The following is a 24,139-nucleotide window of genomic DNA, read 5'->3' on the forward strand; positions in this document are numbered from 1 at the left end:
TGCCACCATGATAGCCACAACTAATTTGGTACTTATCATGCCAGGGACCAAGGTAAATCTTTCAACTGTATTGCAGACTGCCAGCAAGCCTTGTTAGTTACCCTTGTTCCTCAGAAGCAGAGTGTCAAGTTGTCTGTCCTTCATCAAAAGAAAGCCCTGTGTCTATAAACCACCAAAGCACTTGCTCTTGCCTTTCATGCTACTCTCTGAACCAGGCTCAGTAGTAAATGCTAAATTCGATCTTACTTACTTTTCAAAGCAACTCCAAGAGCCAGGTCTCATTATTACAACTGAAAGTCCAAAGCCACGCTGCCAATAGTGAGCAGCTGGCATTCAGACCAAGTTCCCTGTGCTCTCTGTCCATTTGATAGGCCTGCTCCAGGATGCATTGGTCGGGCCCAGGTTGCCTTCCCACTGGGTTTTCTGGAGTCTAAAATCCTTTAATAGGGAATAACACTTTTGTTTCATAAGTCAGAATATGATTTGGAAAATAAACTATTATAGGGATATTTAAAGATTAATCCAAAAGTGAACCTGAATTGCCCAAATTTGCCTACAAGAGAGGACACAAGGGAAATGGTGACATGGAAGGGACAGGTCACAACTGTGAGAAGGCAAAATGTCAAGAGAAGGAGCCTGAGTGTTGGTGAAGTGGACACCCACTTTGTCCATACCTCCAATGTGGGCTAAGTTGCCATGCACATGCTGACATGTGCATATGAACTAGATTTAGAATTCCAGGTTGGTGTTCCCTAAAGTCCTGGTTATCAGCTATGTGCTAATTAGCAAATGCCCACTTTGTTTAGTTTTTTTGTTTTGTTTTGTTTTGTTTTTCTGATATCCAGTTTTGGATTTATTAGATTTATTGCTGCTTTCTGGAATGTTCTATCCATGCAGGATTGTCCTGCCAATCATTTTAAACTATAGAGAAGGTTTTCCAGCAAGCTTTTCTCATCCTCTTAGATTCCCACCCAATATCCTTCCCAAGTTTATTTCCAGGGAAAGAGAGACTAAAGAACAAACTGATTCTTGCCCTTCCATTCTCTTGCCAGCTGTGTTTGCTGAGCATTCCCTCTGCATAAATGACTCCAGTCACATGCAGCAGCTGGCTGCCCTCTGACCACGATGCCCACTGAGTACGGTGTGTGCACTACTTGGTGAGGAGCTCTGATTCTGGGAATCAACTTGATGGGAATCTTCTCAAAACTAGGGTGATCGTAACATTTATCATCCAAACTAGATAGCTTTCAGAACATGGAGGGGGCTGCTATTAATAAACTGCCTGGAATAACAGGCAGAGCTGGAACTATTGCAGGGCAAATAAGGACATGAAACAAGTGCAGACTGGTCAATTATGTCACATAGTCTTGGTCAGATCATATATGTTACGTAACAGACTCAGGGCAATCACGTCCACTCATGTCTGAGCATTGGGCACCCGATATGTTCTCGATGCTCCTACCTGGGGGAGATCTACTAAGGATTCCCCAAGAAAACTCACAGTTCGGAGAAAATCAAAATGTGACTTGCAGACATTAGTGCAGCACCAGTACTGACCAATTCTCTTGAGACCTGTTCATGACACATGCTCTACTAATTGATTTTGTTCATTTATTTAATCCTCACCTAATTCCATGAGGGAGGCACAGAGACTCAGTAACATGAATTTACCCAGGGTATCCCAACATATAACCAGTGGAAACAGAGTTAGTTTTCGATATGTGTGGTTTTGAAAACTGAGCATACTATCATGCTCCACAGAGAACACAAGATACCTGTCATGGGAGAAGATCTGAGTGTCCATGACCAAAGACAAGTCCCTTTCTCCATCTTGTCACTGCTGGTGAACACAGAAGGGAAGAGAGCTCATCAAATGAAGGGACAGTTGAGGTGAGCTTTGATGGACACTCAGAGGGGTGAGTGGAGACATGAGATTCAGTGTCAAGCCTCACGGCTTGGTATTTGGGTCAGGAGAGCAAATTTCTCCCCGACAGCACTGGTAAGAGGAGACTGAAGAGACTTTACTGCCTGGCTTCACAACGGAGAACACGGGGGACCCAAAGTCCACAGCATCTTTGAGACACATGGATACTCATTCACAGAGCTGTTCCTGGGGAAAGTTTCTGTTACCTTTCAGAATCATTGAACTCTCCCCACCTCACTGAGGAACATGTCAAGAAAACGATCAGCAAATTTTATTCATCAGGCAATATGAAACAGAGGAGCCCCACCTATGCCAATTTGTTTATTTGAGACAGGGTCTCATCTATCCCAGGATCACATACCCTCAGACTCGCTAAGTAGCCAGGGATGACCTTATGATTCTTCATCCTCCACCTCCCAAGTGCTGCAGTTCTAGGCTCCTCCTACCAAGCCTGGTTTATACTGTGTTAAGAATTGAATTCAGGGCTTCTTGCATGCACTCAGCCCACGGAGCTACATCCTCAGCCCCTAATTATGTTTATTTTTGAAGACAGCTGAAAAGCATCATTTTCATTACTAAGTTTTAAAGCTTAAATATTATGCCAATCTTTTTGGAAAGTAGTGTTCATCTTCAAAATGTCCGAAAAGCTGGAATTAGGATTCTATCTTATGCTACCTATGGGTCCAAAACAAACCAATTAGAAGATACTCTCTCATCATGTGAATAGAGTTTACACATGAATTGAAACTCAGAATTTTAGTTTTATCTCCTTTAGAAATCATGGATGCATTAATTAGTAATATTCCATTCTAGGTGAAATTTAATTTAAAAAGTCATCTCAAGTTGTGGCATACATCTATGATCTTATTATTTGAGAGGTAGAATTGTAAGTTTGAAGCCAGCCTGAACTACAAAGAAAGATGTCGTCTCAAAACAAACAAACAGCCATCCTAATCATTCTCTCTGTCCTGGAGACACCTACAGATTATTCAAAGGTATCTTTGGTTCCAGTGTCAAGATGGCACATCTCTCAGTACCAGCCTCCGTCTGTTCAGTTCTTCCTTTTGTATCCTAGAATCCAGTCTTCTATCGTCTACCTTTATATCTGTTGAACAAGACTGTATGATTTCATAGCCATTTGTAGACTCAGCCTGTTTTTTTTTTTTTAAAGGTAGTTCAAACACTTTAAAAATGAACTTCATCCTCTGATAGTGTTTAGAGCCATTTACTTTCCATCCCAAGCATCAATAATAGCACCATTGCTTGCAAACAAAACAAAACAAAACAACAACAACAACAACAAAAAAAAAAAAACAGGTTTCAGGGAAGGACATGAATCTACTAGTTTGGATACTGAAAATGATTCAAAAGCTGCTGAATGACCTACATGGCCCCTTTTGTGTGTGCACATATGTGTACACATGATCATGGCTTATGACCAGTCTTTTCCAGATCATGAGGAAAGTTATCAGACTTGACAGTTGAAATAAGGAGCAGAAAATGTTGGAAGTGGAAGATGTAGGAAAGAAAGAGCCAAGGAAGCAAGAGGAAATTCTATCTAAAAAACTATAAGATTTTTTTTTTGTTGTTACATGCAGTAAGGTTGAGCCCTGCATTCAGTCTCTATTGCTAGACACTCAATAATTTATCTAAGCATATCTCTAAGTAATACAACATCTTTCTTGGTAAGTTAGCTATATTTCATTCAGTTCCTTCATCCAATGAATATCCAATGAATAGAATATTCTATACTGGTTACTCTGCAAAGCTCTGGGAAGATGCTAATGGGCAGGAAATGTATGATCCATGCTCTTATACAGGCAATGATACATTGACAGAGATAAAATGACATGTGATAAAAAGTGACAGAGATCAAAATTAAACATGTACATGCTAAAAACATTATTTTGTTACTCTGTAGAAGACAACATAAACGGCCAGAGAACTCTCCTTGAGCAGATGTCAGTTAAGAAATCAGTACCCTGGCAGTACATACTGTTAATCTCAAGCATTTGGGAGATAGAGGTGGCAGAACCACAAGTTCAAGGCCAACCCTAGCTACTTAGGAAATTCCCGAGTTGCATAGTGAGACTTCATCTCAAAATGTTAAAAATAAAATGGCTGAGTACAGCAAAATGAAAAGCATTCAATAACAGCAATCTATAGGCCAGCAAGATGGCTCAGTGGGGAAACCTGACGACTTGAGTTCGGTTCTTGGGAAACACACAGTGGAAAGGAAGATCTGAGCCCCCCCAATTTATCCTCTGACCTCCACACAAGTGCTATAGCATGTGCGTATCTACATGCTTGCTCTCAAAATAAATAAAAATGTGATCAACTATATTTTCAGATAAGTGTTCTTAAAAGGCAGATCTATGATACTCCCCTGCTCACAGAACACTGTTCACCAAATAGAAACTCTTGGGCCTTGAGGGGAAAAATCTTTCTCCATCCCACTGCACGCACATCTCCTCAACCTCTGACTACACTGCCAATACCCTCCCCTCACTGGAGCCAGCCTTGCATTCTCCTGTGTCCCTCTTGCTCTCTGCTCTGGTCTCTCCCTCCCCCACCCAACATCCGCCTGTTGAAATCCTACCCATCTTTCCAGGCCCAGCTTAAAGGCCACCTGTTCCAGCAAGCTTCTCCCTCTGCCAGAATTTCTCTTTCCTTCCTCCATCCTCCCTAAGGACTTTGCACCTCTCTCAGAATGCCTACTACACTCTGCCTTGAACCATACCCATCTATGCACATCACTGTGCCCCACCAGTACAGCCTGCTAAAGGTCAGCTGGTAGGCAACTACAACTCTCAGATCCCAAGCAATGCCCTGTAGAGAGACTCACCTCCAAGCAAATTCAAAGATGCTGAAGGATGACTGCAAAGAATCAGGAAGGTGGAGAGTAGGATCAGAAGGAAAACATAGATATTAAGTCACTAACTGCAATACAAGACCGTTCTGGTTGGTTTTGACTCTTTCAAGAGAAGGAATCACATTCCCATGCATTTTTTTTTTTTGCAGTAGATTTTCATAATTGCTTAAGTTTATTAGTTAATCGTTTACTGGGTCCTTTATGCTAATTTTTTTTTTCAAGACAGGGTTTCTCTGTGTAGCTTTGGAGCCTATCCTGGAACTCGCTCTGTAGATCAGGCTGGCCTCAAATTCACAGAGATCCTCCTGCCTCTGCCTCCCAAGTGCTGGGATTAAAGGTGTGTGCCACCACCGCCCAGCAAGCTAGATTTTAATAAAGGGATGTGAGCATTGAGAAGAGCACAGTAGAATTCTATAATGTGTGAGCTTCAGGCAGGGAATATATCCCCCTCCTGCTGCTGAGGAGAGACATTTAGGTTGCTTTATTTAATTCAACCCGTCATTCATCCAAACTCACATTTATTTCTGACATACTAGCATCATTTTGTAGAAGAATAATTGTCTAGTCAAGAACATAGATTTAGATACTGGCTTGACTTTTAATACCTAACATGAGCCTGCACCCTCCTTACCCAAAAGAGAAGCTTAAACTCAGAATGCCTATAACTTTTCTCTTAAATAAATAAGTAAGTAAATAAGTAAATGGGTCTGTGACTGCTCTGACTTCCAGTGAATACATAAAATGCGGAACGGATAGGAAGTAAAAACAAAGTGTTGCATTATATATGAATAGGAACATTTTGGCGAATTGCTTTGTTAGGCAGTTTTGTTATTGTGCCAGCATTATAATGTTCCTACACAGTCACTGGATGTGGTGTGTTGATGGGAACCAGAAATAAAATGTCCATATAACACCCACATGGTATATTACAGTAACTTTTTTTTAAATAACTAGAAGTACCCTCTAAAATAATGATTAAAGGTACAGTGTAGTAGCTACATAGACCAGCAATATGGTCAAGTACTTTTCACTGTCCATAATGTAAATGTTATAGCTTTTAAAATGTTCTCTTTATTCTTGAGAACATCATAAAAGTATAAAATGAAATAGGAACAAATCTACCTTCTATTCTCCCCATATACAAGCTGATCCCTCCAGACTTCATGTCTTTTTTTAATAACCCAGTAAATCCAGTTAGTGCTGCCTATATATACATGGATGTGGGTCCATGCACTATCATGAGACTCCTCTAAGTAGTCACACTGCCCCCAAAAGAACAATTTTCTCTCCCCCAGTTGATATCACCTGCCAATATTTTCTCAGTGAGGGGTGGGGCCCTGTAGCAGGAATCTTAAAAGTTCTTATTAATAAAATCAAACCCGAGGCCAGTTATTGGGGTCAATGCTGGTAGATCAGAGAGACAGACCAAGCCACAGCTATCTCACCTCGCCGGATCCTCAGCTGGTCTTGTCTCCTCAGACTGGAGGCCTCTGAGTCCTCATCCGGAATGGGTCTCAGCTGAATTGCTGCTCGAAAGCCTGAAGCTTAACCAGCCAAAATCTTAACCAGCCAAAATCTTAACCAGCCAAAATCTTCTAGTTTCTGGTCCTCATGCCTTATATATCTTTTTGCTTTCTACCACCACTCCCTGGGATTAAAGGCTGGCTTTCTGGGATTAAAGGCGTGTCACCATGCTTGGCTATTTCCAATGTGGCCTTGAACTCACAGAGATCCAGAGGAATATCTATCTCTGGAATGCTAGGATTAAAGGTGTGAGTGCCACCATTTTCTAGCCTTTGTATCTAGTGGCTGTCTGTTCTCTGACCCCAGATAAATTTATTAAGGTACACAATATTTTGGGGAACACAATACCACCACAGGGCCCAAAGAGCACCTTCTCATCTATGCTAGAATCTTGGTTGTCCTGGGCTTTTGTAGGTCTAGTGCAGGTAACTATAGTTACTGTAAGTTCATGCACACAATAGCCATGTCATGTCTGAAAAATAGCATTTCAAAGGACTCCTCCCTACCCTCTAACTCTTGCATTATTCCCATCTCCTCTTCCTGCTGTTCCCTTAGTCTTGGTGGGCTGGAGGTTGATTTCCATCTGGAAAAATGTTAGGCATGTTTGTTCCATCTCATCACAATCAGGAGGAACATAACCAGTTCTCAGTTGACAGGATGCAGTCACTAGGTAACAGAGCTTTTCAGCTTCAACATCATCTCTGGAACTACTGTAGTATACCACCTCTGTAGTCTGTCATTTTGGGAGCATTGTATGTGGTTCGTGGCTGTTCTTTTGTACACCCATTCACTGACTAGGTGAATTTTCCACAGTATTTGTGCAGCAACAATTACAAGCCACTCTTTCAGAATCTCTGCTGCCAAAGTGACTGTTAATAGTGACCAGAATTTGAGCATCCCCCAAAGCAGACATCAATCTAATATGTTAGCAATTCCAGCAGGGAAATCTCTCTTAATCCAGTGGGACAGCACTGAACAATAGTGCAAAATACATATCTTATACTCATTGCAGCCTAGAGGTGAGCAAGTTCAGATATTGATCCTCATCTATTAATCACTGAGTGAAGAATGCCTTCGGGAGAACCTGGGCTCCTCCAGGTTCCTGTGCATGAGGATATGGTAAGTTCCAGAGAGCAGCTGGACACTAGTCTTCCATTGAAGAGGAAGATGCTAGGCCAAGGATATCAAACTAGAATAGTCAGAAATGGTAGAGAGGATAAGGCTGAGTGCTGGCAACTCCCATTTGAACAAATCTACTTGTCAGACCAAATAATAGAAATTGAACTGCCCAAATGGATGTAAAAGCAAGCACAACAAAATGAAGTGGACAAATGGACATTTTCAGTCTGAAATACACTATTGTCTATACTACATTTGGGGCTAGGGAAATTGCTGAGTGGTTAAAGCACTTGCTGAACAAGTAGCCTGGGAATAAATCTTTATAAATATAGTGTGAATTGTAAAAATGATTATCTTTGAGTGTTAAGTTTCTCAGTGACTTAGTTTTCTGTTGATCTGTGTTCTCTCCCTTGTGTATTGCTCTATATGACTAAGAAAGACATAGATTCACTGCAGGAAAAGCATAATCAGTACTGGAGGGTAGAGTCAGTCAAATTATCCTTGTAGAGAGAACAGTTCATTTGACCCAGAAATATCTGTAATATATGCCATATAGATTTTCAAATGTGCCCGAGCCTCTCTCTATTTTACTGTGGTCTTTCATTTATCCATTTTAATTTACTTCAGTCAAAAAGAAAGGTGGGTTAGAGCCTTGGAAGAACTATTGCTTTTTTTGGTGTTGGGAGGGGAGGGGAATAGATATTTCTGGACATTGGACACAAAGCCTCACATACGCTCGGCAAGTGATCCACTACTGGACTGTAACCCTAGCCTTCTTTTTACTTTTTATTTTGAGACAGGGTTACATCAAATTGCTGGAACTAAACTCATTCTGCAACCCAAGCTGACCTTGAACTTGTGAGCCACAAACTGTTGGTTAGCTGAAGTCATAGGCAGCCATGACTAGGTCTAGCTAGGAATCTTGAGTCATTGTGATTTCTCCACCAAAACTGTCTTTAAGCAGAGATGGGTAAGGAAATAAAGCCAGCATTTTTGAACTTGACTCTGTAAAAAAAAAAAAAAATCTTATCTGTAATAATGCCAGAAAAGGCCTTTCAACTCGCTTTGAAGGAAGTAACAGAGGTACAAAAGTGAAACTTGATTGATCTATTTTCTACAATTGTAGCCAAGTTTTCTTGGACCACAGGCCCCCAAATCATGACACAAAATCTTAATATTAGTGTAGCTAGAGTTTCCCTGCCTTGCCCACAGTCAGGACAAATCTTTGTCACCTGCCAGTCCCACAGCCACTCAGACCCAACCAAGTAAACACAGAGACTTATATTGCTTACAAACTGTATGGCCGTGGCAGGCTTCTTGCTAACTGTTCTTATAGCTTAAATTAATCCATTTCCATAAGTCTATACCTTGCCACATGGCTGGTGGCTTGCTGGCGTCTTCACATGCTGCTGGTCATGGCGGCGGCTGCAGTGTCTCTCCGCCTCAGCCTTCTGCTTCCCAGAATTCTCCTCTCTCCTTGTCCCACCTACTTCCTGCCTAGCCACTGGCCAACCAGTGTTTTATTTATTGACCAATCAGAGCAATTTGACATATAGACCATCCCACAGCACTTCCCCTTTCTTTTTTTTTTTAAAGGAAGGTTTTAACTTTTACACATCTCCAAAGTCAGCTTGGTATATTTGGGAATTTGGGCGTAGCTTCTCTTACTACTTCCTGCTGGAGGGGGCGCTGTATCTTATGGGGACACAAAGAAAATTTTAGGATCATGGAGTAGTCCGTGACTTGAAACGATTCTGGATGTTGGATCATCTGGGCCATGGTGTCATCGGAGACCTTTCAGGTGGTCTTGGCTGGTCAAACCTGATGTATCTTAATCTGGAACAAATCCATAGCCTCTGGCTTTCTGTAGAAACAAAAGCAGAGCCTCCTTTCCAAAGCAACATATCCTTACATCCACATTTTGAAGTCAAGGTACCTTTAAAATATACATTTTGGCATAACTCAACAGCTTTTGTAATCAAATGTTTTTCTTCAGTTACAAATACCAAAGAGAACATAATCCAGATTCTCTGTGTGGTAGCCATCTTTATGTGGCTTATTTTTTATATTACCTTGAGCCTATTGCTTTAAACTGCAGCCTTTTAAGCCTGAAACGGTGCTGTGGCTGCTGGCTCCACCCACTTCAGCTTCCCAACATGGCGGTGGTATGTTTTCCCCCAGCTCTGGGAGCCATCGTGGGTCTATGCTTTTATCCAAGCAGCGTGTAGCCCAGAAACCTCTTTTTTTGTTTTGTACTAGCAAAGGCTAAATCCACCACGCAGCTTAATGTGCCACTTGCAGAGGCCTCATTCCCGCCATACTGCAGACCGAGCTCTCACGCTAGGAACCCGCCAGTAACTCAAACCGGCAGCTGCCGCTCATTTGAGAGAGACAATTAGGAAGCTGTTTTTAGCTCCGTTTTAGAATCTTTTCTCAGGTTTTAGGTAGAAACTTTTGCCAACACGTTGGGCGCCATATTAGTTATAAATGCTTGGCCTTATCTTATGCTCCAACTAGCTCTTATAACTTAATTTAACCTATTTCTCTTCATCTACATTTTGCCTCGGGGATTTTTACCTTTCTTTCATTCTGTATGTCCTACTTTCCTACTCCTTCTGAGGCTGGCTGGCTGACAGCTGCCTGGCTGGCGGGGCCCTGGTGTTACTCTCTCTTTCTTCCTTTTTCTCTCCTCCTCCAGCCTAGACTCCTACTACTACTTATTCTCTCTTCCTTCCAGCCCCATCTATCCCTCTACTGCCTAGCTATTGGTTGTTCAGCTTTTTATTAGGCCAATCAGATGCCTTAGGTAGGCAAGGTAAAACAAATGCAACACATCTTTACATAGTTAAAAAATGCAACATAAACAAATATAACACATCTTTGCCTAGTTAAAGTCATATTCTGCAACATGCAATCTTTGTGTATTTGCTGTTTGGTTGATGGGGGTGTGGCTAGGGACCTGTTTCATTGTTCTTCTCCCAGGACCCACCTCCTTCCTTACACTCCCACACCAGGTACCAGAGCTTCACCCAGGGTATGTTTCTGTACTTGGAGAACTCATTAATCACTGAAGAGGCACACAGAAGAAAGAGCACTATTGACTTATGGTCACTCCCTTAGAAGCCTCTCTAGAGATTGTTTTGTCCTTCATAGGAAAGGGAGTCAGCATCCATTTCTGCTAAGCAGAGAACGGGAGAAAGTCAAACTGTATTAATTACCTTCGATCAGAAAGGACTTGCACATCTGCTGGTGATGGTTTTCTAGTCCCGGCAGCTTTGCAAGTATTAATAGCATCCTTGTTCTTGGCAGAGGATGGTCCTCAGAGACTGAGTAACTCTATGCTCAGAAGATGATTCCTTCTAGTTGCATAGTCCTTCTCATCCCCGTGTTATGTTGAAGCAGAGAAAGCTTGTCTTTAAGCTGTTTCAGATGCATCCACATCTTGAGAGTTAATCTCAGAAAGGGGTTTCTGCTCTGATTCTACATAGGTTTGATTTGCTTTATTTCTCCATTTTTAAACATGGCCTATGATTTAAAAGCATTTAAATTTTTTTAAAACTTCCTTTGAGAGCTCCAGTGAAGAAACGATTTTGAGAAGCAGCTTATTTGATGAGAAGCTCCCTTCTCCTGATCACTCAGCCATGTGTTCTTCACACAGAGGACTGGTGTAGCATCCACTCAGTATCTGTGCAGGGTCTTTCACTATCTAAGAACTTCAGTTTTAGTCCTGAGATTGTGCTCTCTGTATGCCCTTTCATCCATTCAATACTAATAGTTTGTAGGCTTCCATTCTTTTATCACCACCAGAAGACAGTCATCACAGTGTCCTGAACCTTCTTAAACACATCACCTCATCTGCCTGTCTTGTTTCATCCTCTTCCTAGTCCTGGCATACCAGCTCATGCTTACAACACACTTTCATGTAATTTCCTTGTCCGATTTGACTCTCACTACACACTTTGGATGCCAAACGAACAAAACGCCACTCTTAAAGTACGCAAGCAATAGGGAATTCATAAATGAAGATCTGGCGCTTAACAAGTAGACTGGGACCAGAAGCTTCTTCTTTATAAGGATGGAGGATTGGAGGTGGATCGCAAGTACAAGTTCTACCACTGAGCCATGTCCCTAGCCTCGAGGCTTCATTTTTGTGCCCTCCCCAGCCCTTTCCTGTGGCCAAGAAAAAACTGAAACCACAAGAACAGAAAGCAGAGCCTGGGGAGATGGTTCGGGTAGTAAAGGACCTACTGTGCAAGGATAAAGACATACGCGCCCATGCCCAGAACTCATGTCAAATCCTGGGCACAGCAGCAGGCACCTGTAATCCTAGAGCTGCGGAGGCAGAGAAAGGAGGGTCCACGGAATTTGCTGGTCAGCTAGTCTAGCCAATCAGCAAGTTCCTGATCCTTGAGAACATTGTCTCAAAATGACGGGGGAGAGTAATTGAAGAAAACCTCAGCATTGACATCTGATCTTCACGTGTATGTGGGCACACACTCTTTCACCCTCTGGCAACACACACACACACACACACACACACACACACACACACACACAGGAGGGGATGGAAAATCTGGTGACGGAAATGACATACACTTCCATTGTCTTTGCTGGTTCTTCACTCAGCCCTGTGTGGGAAAGGGAATAGCATGATTCTGAGAGCAGACAGCATCTTCACAGATAGCTATGACACCAAGAAAGTGCAGGTGAGTTAGATGAAGGGGAGCATGGGAGAAAGAGCAGAAGTGCCTTAGAAGCTACAGTTTACAGAGTAGTCATTCAGTAAGAGCCAAACTGAAGAAGATAATCCAAGCCCTTTATGGGCTTGATGTCCTGTAGTGCTTTACACACTTGTATAGTTCACAAGTGACATCACTATGTAGCTCACATTTCCCTACGTCAAGTAGGAGCAGAAATTATTTTCACATTGTTACACATGAAGACCTTGAAAATGGTATTGGGAAAATGTCTTGTTCAATGTTACTCTGTGTCTTCTGATCCCCAATGTGTGTTCCTTCTGACATATATTTTCCTTGGACAAATTAAAAAAGAAATCAGTTGTAGGAATAATCAGAGCATCTACTCAAAAGTGAACTTTACAACCTTATAGACTTCCCCAATCTCCCAGTATCTCATAGACAGTGGGAGGAAGGATCCTGTGTAGCATGTCACTGCAGTGGAGAACTGGGCAGGTGGAGCCTTGGGAGCTCCCCTGCTTTCACAGAGGTGTCTGCAGGGAAAGAGGGAGAATCTTCTCAACCAGAGAGTATCAGAAGGCAGATGAGAGCCCGAGTGTGAAGGAGTTTTTTTCCACTGGATAAAGGACATGTGATTGACAGTATCAACTCAATGGACTAAACTATCCTTCTCCCTATGATCACAGTAGCTGTGCAAGAGTGAACAAGAGCTCAGCTTCTACTTTGGAGGGGAGATATGGAACATCCTCAAGTCAACTTCCCTAGTTTTAAAATATAGATTCCTGGGGCTAGGGGATAGTGCAGTGGTCAGGAAAGTGTACTATTCTTCTAGAGATCCTGAGCTAGGCTCTGAGCACCCACAGCCGGTGGCTTACGATCAGCTCCAGGGTAATCAGGCCTCTGTGGCCATGTCACTTGTGTATTCACGCATACACACACACACACACACACACACACACACACACACACACACAGAGAGAGAGAGAGAGAGAGAGAGAGAGAGAGAGAGAGAGAGAGAGAGAGAGGAAATAATTAAAAATACTGAAAATAAATTTTAAAACATTTTTTTTTTTTTTTGGTTTTTCGAGACAGGGTTTCTCTGTGTAGCTTTGCGCCTTTCCTGGAGCTCACTTGGTAGCCCAGGCTGGCCTCGAACTCACAGAGATGCGCCTGGCTCTGCCTCCCGAGTGCTGGGATTAAAGGCGTGCGCCACCACCGCCAGGTGGTAAAACATTTTTTAAAATGAAGATCCCAACCTCTGACCTGAGGCTTCTCCTTCATTAAGGCATGCTGAATCTCTATACCTAGATTTTTAGTTAAACTCCATGTAGGACTGGACAAAGGTGTTTAAGAGATCATGATCTGAAAGACAATGGGGTGCTGCCGTGTGCCTCTTGAGCAGGTGAGGTGCTTTCTGTGTAGCCATGTTAGCCCCGCTGTTTAACCCCAAGATCTCTTTTTATAGGTGATTATCTTATTAACTTCCTTAAGCAACCTTAAAGCTGTGTGCTCTTGGCAGAGGCACATATAGATTTATGGCATAGCATCTGTTAATAATTCCAATTTCATTTCATTCACCAGCAGTAAAATTGAGGTCTTGGAGCCTGAGTGGAGGCAAATTGGAAACAAATCAAAACAAAATAATTGACTGGGAAATATGACAGGCTAATGAGAAGCATTGTTCAGAAAGCCCCTGCAAGGCTAACCAGTGTCCTATTAAGTGCTTCTATACCAATTTCCTAAGATGAGCAATCAAAGCAAAAGACACTTATCTTTCTAACATCATGGAAATGGAATAAATGTCACCCCTCAGCTGTCCATGGCAACACCCACTCCAGCTTTCAGCTTGCTGGTTAGTTCACATGTCTACAAAGACTCAGGATGCACTCTCAAGAAATGATGACTAAGTTCCTGGATATTTTTGTCTTTAGTAAGCAAGATATTTATTTAGTTCATTGACTACAATTGTAGCTTTTTTCATGTGCGTTTAGCCTGCGTTCTATTCATTTTCATTGTGAATTTCTATAAACTTACTGAATAATAATATAAAATAGTATATATAGAATATATAATTAACATATATATAATTTATTTATGATTTAAAACTTGTTACTATTACTAACTAGATAGCTCATCCATTTGTGAATTGCCAAACGTCTTCAACTTGCCATTAAGACTGATGCTATACACTTCAATTTCTCAAGGATATATGTTTTATGATGCTTTGGTTTGCAACATGTGTTCAAACTAAATACACTTTAATTGTTGTCCCACCTCCCTTTATTATTTATGTAGGTGCATAGATACATAGACAATACAATTAAATTAATTTTATTAAATTGGAGATAGGCTCTTATTTGGAGCCCTAGCTGTCCTAGAATTTGCTGCGTAGACCAGGCTAGCCTCACAAACTGATCTTTCTGACTCCCAAGTGTTGGAATTACAGGTATGCATCACCACACTCAGCTTCCAACCTCTTTGCAATGCCCAAATGGTGGGAACCAAAACAGAAAACAAGAAATCTCTTCCAGACTCATGAGTGGCAGATCATAGTTGTGTGTGTTACTTTTAGAGAAAGTTATGTCTGTGGTAAAGAAGAGGGATCTAAATTAGGAACACATTATGATTTCTTTCTTTTCCTGTATGACACATGACAAAAGAAACATGCTTTTAATTTTAGAACTTCTCTTTGTTGAAATAAGTGAGGAGACATCATTTTATAGTTGACTCAATTCCGTGCTCATTTTCAGGAGTGGAGCCACTATTTATTTGGTTATTGACAGTGCTGGGACCATTTTAAAGCTAAATTGAAAAGGAGATCTTTGCTTTGCAGACTTAGGAAAAGAACATAAGAAGACCCAGTCTAAAGGAAGGACTTGCTTTGACACTACCTATAAGTAGAGACACAGAATAATCTGGAAAAATTTGACTAAAGGTTTCAAATATGCATCTCATTGACCTGCTCACTAAAGAGTAATAGAATCTGGATGTGGTGGTATATGTCCATAATTACAACACTCAGAGACCCAGGGGGCAAGGACCATAAGGTCATGGCCAATCTGGGCAACAAAGAGAGTTTGAAGCCAGTCTAAGCACTGTATCAAAAACAATAACAGAAAAAAGGGGGAGGGGGAATAGAAATGAGCAAGGCATGCCATATAGGATACATAGAATTGAACAAGGTGTGTAATAATACATAAAATATAGGAAACAGAAATTTAAAAACAATCTTGTACACTGCTCTCTATGGGGCACATTTTCATTTGAAAGCAGGTATTGCAAAAGGAACTGGCAGAATTTGGCAAACTTCAGTTTGAACTTAAACTTGTAGTTTCATCATAATTAGGAACATGAAATTCTACGAAGAAATAATTTTAATTTCCTATATATTCCCTATCAAATGTAATCAGTTGTTTTTATTTCAAAGAATTCAATTAAAAATACTAGTCTTCTCATTTTAATCAGATTTGTGTTCATAGACTGCCCCCACCCCCCCTTCCATTTTATACTACAGTATTAACTAGGTCAGCCAGGGTTGCTTGGCAGTCTTTGGGGCTATGGCCTTGTCATGTGGTTGGATAGTTAAAAAAAATAATAACAATGTTTTGTCAACAAACCAGAGCTATGATTCTCAAGGGTTTGTAGTTTGCCTGAAGTCTGAATGGGAAAATGGATGGGGATGCAAATAATGCATCCTGTCAGAAATCTTCCTCACTGTCCCCAGAGGTAACCAAGAAGTTCAGTCAAGAGGCACAAGGAAGGTTCATTGACAAGATTAGCAAAAGGTATTCTTCGGCTGAAGGAGGTGGAACAGTGAACCAATGTGAAAAGAAAGTACATACAATCCCACGTCTCACTGTAGGTAATCAAATAACCACACAGAGACTTCTTAATAATCATGAATGCTCAGCCTTAGCTTATGCTTGTTCCTAACTTGTTCTTATAACTTAAATTAACCCATATTTTTTAATCTATGTTCTTTTACGTGGCTCAGTTACCTTTACTCTGTACTGACCATCCTGCTTCTTCTGGGTCTGGCTGGTGACTCTGCCTTTCTTCTTCCCTGAGACCTTTTTGTCCCCAAAAGTCTGACCTAAACTCTCCTTTCTTAGCTGTTGGCCATTCAGCTCTTTATTAAACCAATCACAGTGACACATCTTTACACAGTGTAAAGGAATATTCCACAAGATAGATTTCATACCACCTAGATCAGTGAACTGGTACCCACCACTGAAGCCATGCATTTTGGTGTTGTTGTTGTTGACTCTGACAAAGAATTCACTAGAAAGTGTGTGCTTGTTTGATGCTAGAAGAAGTTGGAAGGAATGTTTTAAAAGTTATTTTCATAGGTCAGGTAGAAGTATGGCTAAACTTTATGTAAAGCAAATATCCTTTCTCGGGCTTTCTCACTAACAATGTTCTGTGACTTATGGTTTTGTTCTTTCCTCATTTTTTTTTTAATTTTAACTTCTCAACATGGCACCTAAGATTTGAAGTTACTCTTGGTTTTATTCCTGTGTACTTTTTAAAAATATAAAATTAGTGTTGCGTGAATAATAATTTAATTAGGTGTAGTAACACATTATGTGCAACAGTTGTCCTTTAGGCCATTTCTAGTAAGTTACTGAAACAAATTTTATTAAGTAATTCTTCGATTTGTGTTCACTTCCACTATGCAGTCTCAGATCTGTTACCACTGGAAGCATGTTCTCATACACTTGTTTTTGTTGTTTGTTTATTTTTGTGGTGTATGTATGAAAAATTAAAAAGGTAAAACAAATATGGAGTATCCTAAATAGTATGTGCTTGACACCAAGATATCCTACTCAGCAGCAGATCTGACAATGTGAAGACCATTTCCTTCCATTTTCTGGAAGTCTGGAAGTCAGTGGTGACATACAGCTTTAATTATGGCAAGAAATTTCCATTTTAATATAGTGACCCCAGTCTGCTTGACTGTGACTCTCTGATTCTTGGTAATATTTGACTTTGCAACTCCTATTTTAGAAACAGAAAGGGTGAGATTTGGGGGTTTAAAAATGACAGATTGATATCTTTTAGATAAAGGTTGGTGGGTAGAATCAACATTGACCCTAAAATTCTTAGTTAAGATGGAAGGATGGATGTTACAATTCAATAAAGAAGAAGAAAGTTGGGTGGTGGTGGCACACACCTTTATTCCCAGCCCTTGAGAGGCAGAGGCAAGCAGATTTTTGAGTTTAAGACCAGCGTGATCTACAGAGTGAGATCTAGAACAGTCAGGGCTACACAGAGAAGCCCTGTCTCAAAAAAAGCAAAATAGAGAGAGAGAGAGAGAGAGAGAGAGAGAGAGAGAGAGAGAGAGAGAGAGAGAGAGAGAGAGAAGGAGGAAGAGAAGGGGCAGGACACAAAGAGAAGACAGCTCAAGGAGTTGGAAAGTAGCATAATGACCAAAATATGATTTTAATTTTGGACTTGTTTCTCAATAGAGTTTTTTAAGAGACTTGTTTTTTAAGGGACTGGATTTGTCTGAACTTGTTGACTATGGGAGATACTTGAAATAAAGCAACTTAAGAAGATGAAATATGCTGGGTGGTGGCACACACCTTCAATCCCAGCACTTGGGAGGCAGAGCCAGTGGATCTCTGTGAGTTCGAGGCCAGCCTGGTCTACAGAGTGAGATCCAGGATCTAGGACAGGCACCAAAACTACACAGAGGAGGAGGGGAGGAGGAGGAGGAGGAGGAGGAAGAGGAGGAGGAGGAGGAGAAGGAGAAGAAGAAGAAGGAGGAGGAGGAGGAGGAGAAGGAGAAGAAGAAGAAGAAGAAGAAGAAGAAGAAGAAGAAGAAGAAGAAGAAGAAGAAGAAGAAGAAGAAGAAGAAGAAGAAGAAGAAGAAGAAATATTTATCTTGTCTCACAGTTTTGGAGATGCTAGTCCATGATTGACCCTGCTCCCCTTACCTTTGGCGACAGAGCACATTAAGAGAAGAACATGTAATGGAAGATGCTTGTCATCTCATGGTGAATGGGAAGTAAAAAGAGAGATCTGAGGGGGCTTTAGAGATGGCTCAGTGGTTATGAGCACAGGCTGCTCTTCCAGAGGACTCAGGTTCAATTCCTAGCACCCACATTGCAGCTCACAAATGTCTGTAACTCCTGTTCCAGGAGATCTGACACCTTCACACCAATGCACATAAAATAAATACATAAATGAGAGAGATCTGAGGGGACAGGGTCCCAATATTCCCTCTGCGATCACACCTATTATACAAAAGACATCCAACCAAGCCTTACCTCTTGAAGTTTCTACTGTGAACCTTATCCTCCAGATAGCCCCTTGGGTTGAGGACCATGTTTTAACACTGGGTTCTTGGAGTAAGGGTTGTCTATCCAAGAGCATATAGTGGTACAGAGAATCCACCCCAAAAGCATATACTCATCTTCACCCAACCCTTCCCTAGAAGAACTTCCTCTAGAGTTCTTCATTACTGAGCGGTGCACTTGCTGACATTCTTTTGTCTTTGATAGACCTAACTGCAAACGTGATTATTCTGCTCATCACTGCATTGATAAGCTTGCTTTCTGGGCCACAAAGGTACTGTTCAGGTAAGGGGGTTGTAATTCTATTTGAGTTATAAAGCTGGTAGAGAGCCAATTGATCTTTGCTATAACTGATAAGCCTTCTCAGAGCATTCCCTTGCATATACCTTACTCAGAGGCAAAATTAAACAACTGATTGCCTGAAATGTTTAGGCTACTCCATAAAAACATCTAAATGTGAATGTTTTCTCAGTAAACCAATTCAACAAGGAAAGGGTCAGCATCTAAAGGAATGAAAATTATGGGACATGCATGCCTCACATCTGAAAATCTGGCTTCAATTCCCTACAGTCACCGGCTTGAAGCTAGCAGACAGAATGGATGTTGGTCATGCTTCCATTGCTGCAGCTGTAAGCCGATGGGCAGATGTTGTCAAGCTAGTGAAGGCTTGTTTAATTTTCTAGAATACCGAAAGTCTAACCTGTCCTGTCTGGTGATATGAGCTCCTTTACTGCTGTCTTTGGAATTCAGACTCAAAGAGTGGGTTGTAGTACAATGAGAGGAGCACACTAATGGACTAAACTCAATTCTCCGGGGAGCTGCCATTCCACATTCTTCTACCAGCTACGTGCAACATGGTTTGCACAGGACTCTAAATCATAGGTTTACCTCAATATCCAGGCAACACCATTTTTAAATTTAAAATTTTTTTCCCAAGATTCCTTCGATCTTTGTAAATATATTGAACTATTCTAGCTACAATTAAAATTAACAAGGACAAGAGAAAAGAGAGAAGATGCTGATTTGTCACTAGTCCAGTGTCATATTCATCTTGGATCAAAAGGTGCCAAAATCCTCATGGGGCCCTGTGGGTGTAATCGGACTCCCCACTTGATCCAGCCAGTTCCAAGTGGCCATGCTGACGTAGGTAGCTGGTCTTGGCAGTCAGCATGTCTCCACAATGAGAGGATTGATGGGAGCGGGCCGCACTGCCATTTGGCTCCCCTAGTCCTTTGGTGCTCAAATAAAATCTGTAATTTCAAGTTCCCCAGCTTGAAAACTGGGGGGTGATTGGTCATGCCATGTGAGATCCCAGTTAGCACCTCTGGAAAAGTTTATCCAAGGGCAAGAAATATCATATGTGCCAAACCAGAAATTCACATGAATCTGTCTCTATAGGCTAATTCAAATTGGACAATTTCACTCCAGCAGAGTCTCAGAAATTGGCCCATTTGAAGGGCTCTTGTTTCACAGATGATGGGTTTGCTCAGATCTCTAAGCCTCTAGGACACACCCAAGTTTACCAACTTTCTATTCCAGAGTTCTTTCTTCTGCCCAATCCTACCTGCTTGTAGGAGAATGCTGTTCATTAAGTTGAGTGTAACTAGAATGTCACAGAAAAGACCTTAAGTTTTTTTCACTCAGAGTACAAAAATAATTTTCCCATAAATTTTAGAAAAAAAATTATTCTAGATGTTTCTTTTAAAGATATATCAGTTCTATGTCAAATTCATCCTTACCAAAGATAATAACTTAACTATTCTAAATGTTACTTAATTAATTAATTAACTTAATGTGTATGTACATGTCACAGCTTGAATGTGGAGGTCAGAGGATAATATGCAGAAGTCAGTTCTCTCCTTTCATCATGGGAGTCCTGGGGATTGAACTCATGTTATCAGGCTTGGCAGCAAGCACCTTGACCCACTCAGCCATCTTGCTACCCCAATCATGAAATACTACACAATTGACATTGGTAACAGGTAGATACTCAGCATAGCTATGGGAGTCCTTTAATGTAGGAACCATTTCCTGCTCGCACCCCGGTCAGATTCCATTTGTAATATGCACTAAACCAGGTGAAGTGGTCATTTTGTATTAAAATGCAGCAAGGAGATTAGTATATTCTGTCCAGGAGGTTATGCCCATGTACCTTTTATCAAAGTAGCTATTGTCTTCATTCAAAAAGGATTTGTGACATGATGTCCAAATACCTGATTAAATCATATTCACCTGACATTATCACTTTTTGGGGAAAGTGAAACTGTAAAGCAGAACTGTTATGCCAACTGAGTCTCCTCCTGAGGAAGGTACTGTAGGGAGCCCCTGCAGAGAGCAGCAGTGGGTCATTGTCTGCTATGTGTGCACAAATGAACTGGCCTTCTTATTAAGAGGTAACCAAAACATGTAAGGGATTATCAATGAACTGTAAGAACATGGTGGTTGGGCATCCATGTACCTTCCAGGAATCTATCAGGAGCCAATCAACAACCAATTGGGAACAGGCAGAAGTTTAAAAGGTATAATTTTGACAAACATTACCACAGTTACGATACTGAACATTGTCATCACTCCAGAAGTTTCTTCTGGCAGCTTTGGCCCCTCCTGTCACAACTCAGTGCTAGAGTTTTGTACAAATGGAATCATCTAGTATGTCTGGTTTCTTTCATTTAGGGTTGTTGTTTTGATACTCTCTTGTGCTGCTGTGCATTCACATTTCATACTTGTCTATCTTGCATGCATATGTATGTGCACATGTATATGGCTTCAATGTTTATGGATGCTGGTAGCAGTCAGAGGTCAATGTGAGGGTCTTCCTCAATCACTGTCAACCATATCTGTTGAGACAGGATCTCTCACTGGATCTAGCTAGAGCTCATTTTGGCTAGCCTGGTCAACAGGCAAGCTCCAGGGAGCCTATTGTCTCTGATGCCCAGTGCTGGAATCACAGGCTTGCAAAGTCATACCCAGATTTATTTGGTTGTTTCTTTAATGTAGCTTTCTCAGGATCCAAATCAGGTCCTTGTGCATGCACAAGAAGCACTCAACACTCGACTCATGGAAATATCTCTCCAGCCCATCTCATTCTTTCCCTGAGTCCCATTGCCTGTGCTTACATGGTACACTCTGATATGTGGTAAAAGACCTTAGTGGAATGAGATGCAGTATTGCAAAATTACAACCAACAGTGCTTATTTCTGCTGATGTCATAGAAAAACATGCTTGTGTGTTTATATTGTTTGTCCCCTGCATGTCTCTAAGAGTCTGCTTTTTAGAGCAGGGAAGCAAGGGACATTGTAAAAGTATGAGATGTCACTAAAATTGTCACATTTTCCCTTTTCTTCAAACAAATCACTTTTGAAATTTCAATACTAGATATGCACACCTCTAATGTTGCCCTACACACCAAACATCCAAAAATTACTTGGGATAAGTCCACCAATGAGTTTTATTAGTGAGGAATGTTAAAGGAAGCACATTGGTGGGAGATGGAAAGATGAGTCAAAAGCCTTTGTCTCATAGGTGATCCTTCTAACACAGAGATTTACTAAAGGACCTGAGGTTCCCAGGTCCACTTGGCTATGCTAGTCCCATCCACAGCCAATCATCAAGCACCAAAGCTGATGCCTAAGGTTCACCTGACTAACATCCTGCAAAACTCAGACAAAAGGTAGCAACCCTATCCCGTGCTTGGATTGATAGCTGGGCACAGAACAATATTTTTTCATCCTCAGCTATTCTGCCCTTGCCTAAATCCATTTGTTATGCTGTTATGTTACAGAATGTATTCATACAGCAATTTCGGCTAGCTCAATTCCTACCCTATAATATGCAATAGCCAACTGACAGAAGGCCATTCACCATGAACATAGCCTGGGGAGCACAGTGTCTGCTAGTGAGGAGCCTTCACATGTTGAAGGCACACTGAAGTTGATGTATAGAGACATTCAATTGCAAACAGTATGTTTTTAGGCATGCACATACATAGACATCCTACAGTAGAACAATCTCTTCATGTCTGTATGGGACCTGCTCAAAGGAGAGCCCTGTCAGATACAAGTAATTTCCTCTAGAGACATCGGAAATCCTGGGACCTTGTCCAGGACCTTCTCTTTTGGTGTCTTTCCCACAGAGAAATAGTAACCTCATGGCGTAGATTACACCTACAGTGAAAGGGGAAACGGAACACCAGGCAGCTCCTGAAGGATCAGGTTTAGAGTCCTGACACCACCTGTTACTACGGCAGCCATAATCCCCAGAAGCACAAAATGACTGCATCTCGGAGGAAGGACAGCTTATGAGTTTTCAAGTGGCCTGTCATTTTTTATTTCAGTCACTTCATTAGGGTGGCCAGGTAGACAAGCTTCGAGAGCTACACTCATAGATGGGTAGAGTTCACCGAGGAATAAAATGTTGAGCCATGTGTTTATCGTTACCATGTGTTTATCATTACCATTCTCGACTTTTCTGAGTCAGCAACAAAGCAGTGGTTGCATCATCTGCCTGCCCTCCCTGTACGCACTTGGCCAAATGTGCTTCCTCCAAAGAACACTAGTGCCCTGGCCTTGGGTGAAGAAGCTGTGAATTAGCCAGAAGACACACAATACTGGATTGAGGGTTCACACAGAAGCTCTCTGTTTGTGTAAATAGTCACTTTTCCATTAGGCAACTTAGTTTATATTTTAGTCACTCAATAAGTGGCCGTACAGGGTAGATGGAATCCAGGGTGTACCTGAGATTCAGATCTCAATAGAGGCCAATCCAGAACTTATAGCTTAGAGGCTCTGGTTGGAGACAAGCCGCTTTTTCTTTTGAAGTATCTGTTCTATTTCTGTAAACAAAGATGCTAATATTTATGGGGAAGATTTGAAAGGTGTATTTACTGGGTGATACAATCCATATCCAGTAATTACATTCAATTTGTAGTTATTATTTGGTTATATATATATATATATGTTTTGTGCATGATTATTTTGTGTAATGGCAAATGTTTTTTGAGCATCTCAAAGAATTCTTTCTATGAAATCCTCTTACGGGAACACTGAAATGACCAATTCTGGGAATATTAGATGTCATGGGCTGATGAATAATTCTGAGCTATGGTATTTCAAGATCTTAACTCTTCTTTTTCTGCATGTGTACCTTTTGCCTGGGACCATTAGGATGAGCCAATAAAATGTAATGGGACTTGCTTGGAATGCTGAAATTTAGAAGGCCTGATTTGGCTTTTCTGTTTTCAGACTTCCCACATACAGCCCTTCCTGTCTTTTTATTCCTTTGTAGCTAATCATTCTTTCAGATAACACTTTTGCTTTCTGTATCTAAACCCACCTGCAGGGACCTTGTGCCATGTTCAACACTATGCAGTCTGTAAGGACAACAAATGACAGCAGACTATATGGGGATTATTCCTTGACAATCTCACAAATAACATGTCTCCTCCCCTTCTACCTACTCTTCCTTTTGTCCTCTTCTTTTTCTTTATTGTACTGCTGACTAATCCCCAGAAACTTACATGTTAGGTGAGAACTCCACAATGTGGCTATTATCCCAGCCCCCTTCCGTTCTTATTTCAATAATTAATTTTGTTATTTTAATGGATGAATTATTGTTATGTGAAGATTTCATAGACATATAGTGTTTTCTAATCACTCTTGCTTACCATCTCTCACTTCCCTCCATCCTTCTCAAGTCTTCACCTCTT

The 24,139-nt window shown here is 41.1% G+C and overlaps 1 protein-coding gene across 1 annotated transcript in view; it reads left to right on the plus strand.

Annotated features, from left to right (window-relative positions):
* Positions 1-24,139, plus strand: part of Grem2 (gremlin 2, DAN family BMP antagonist) — a 102,782-nt gene that overhangs the window by 14,636 nt on the left and 64,007 nt on the right. The gene's annotated exons all lie outside the window — the stretch shown is intronic.

This window comes from Peromyscus leucopus, chromosome 15 (assembly GCF_004664715.2).
Source record: "Peromyscus leucopus breed LL Stock chromosome 15, UCI_PerLeu_2.1, whole genome shotgun sequence".
Taxonomy (NCBI): domain Eukaryota; kingdom Metazoa; phylum Chordata; class Mammalia; order Rodentia; family Cricetidae; genus Peromyscus; species Peromyscus leucopus.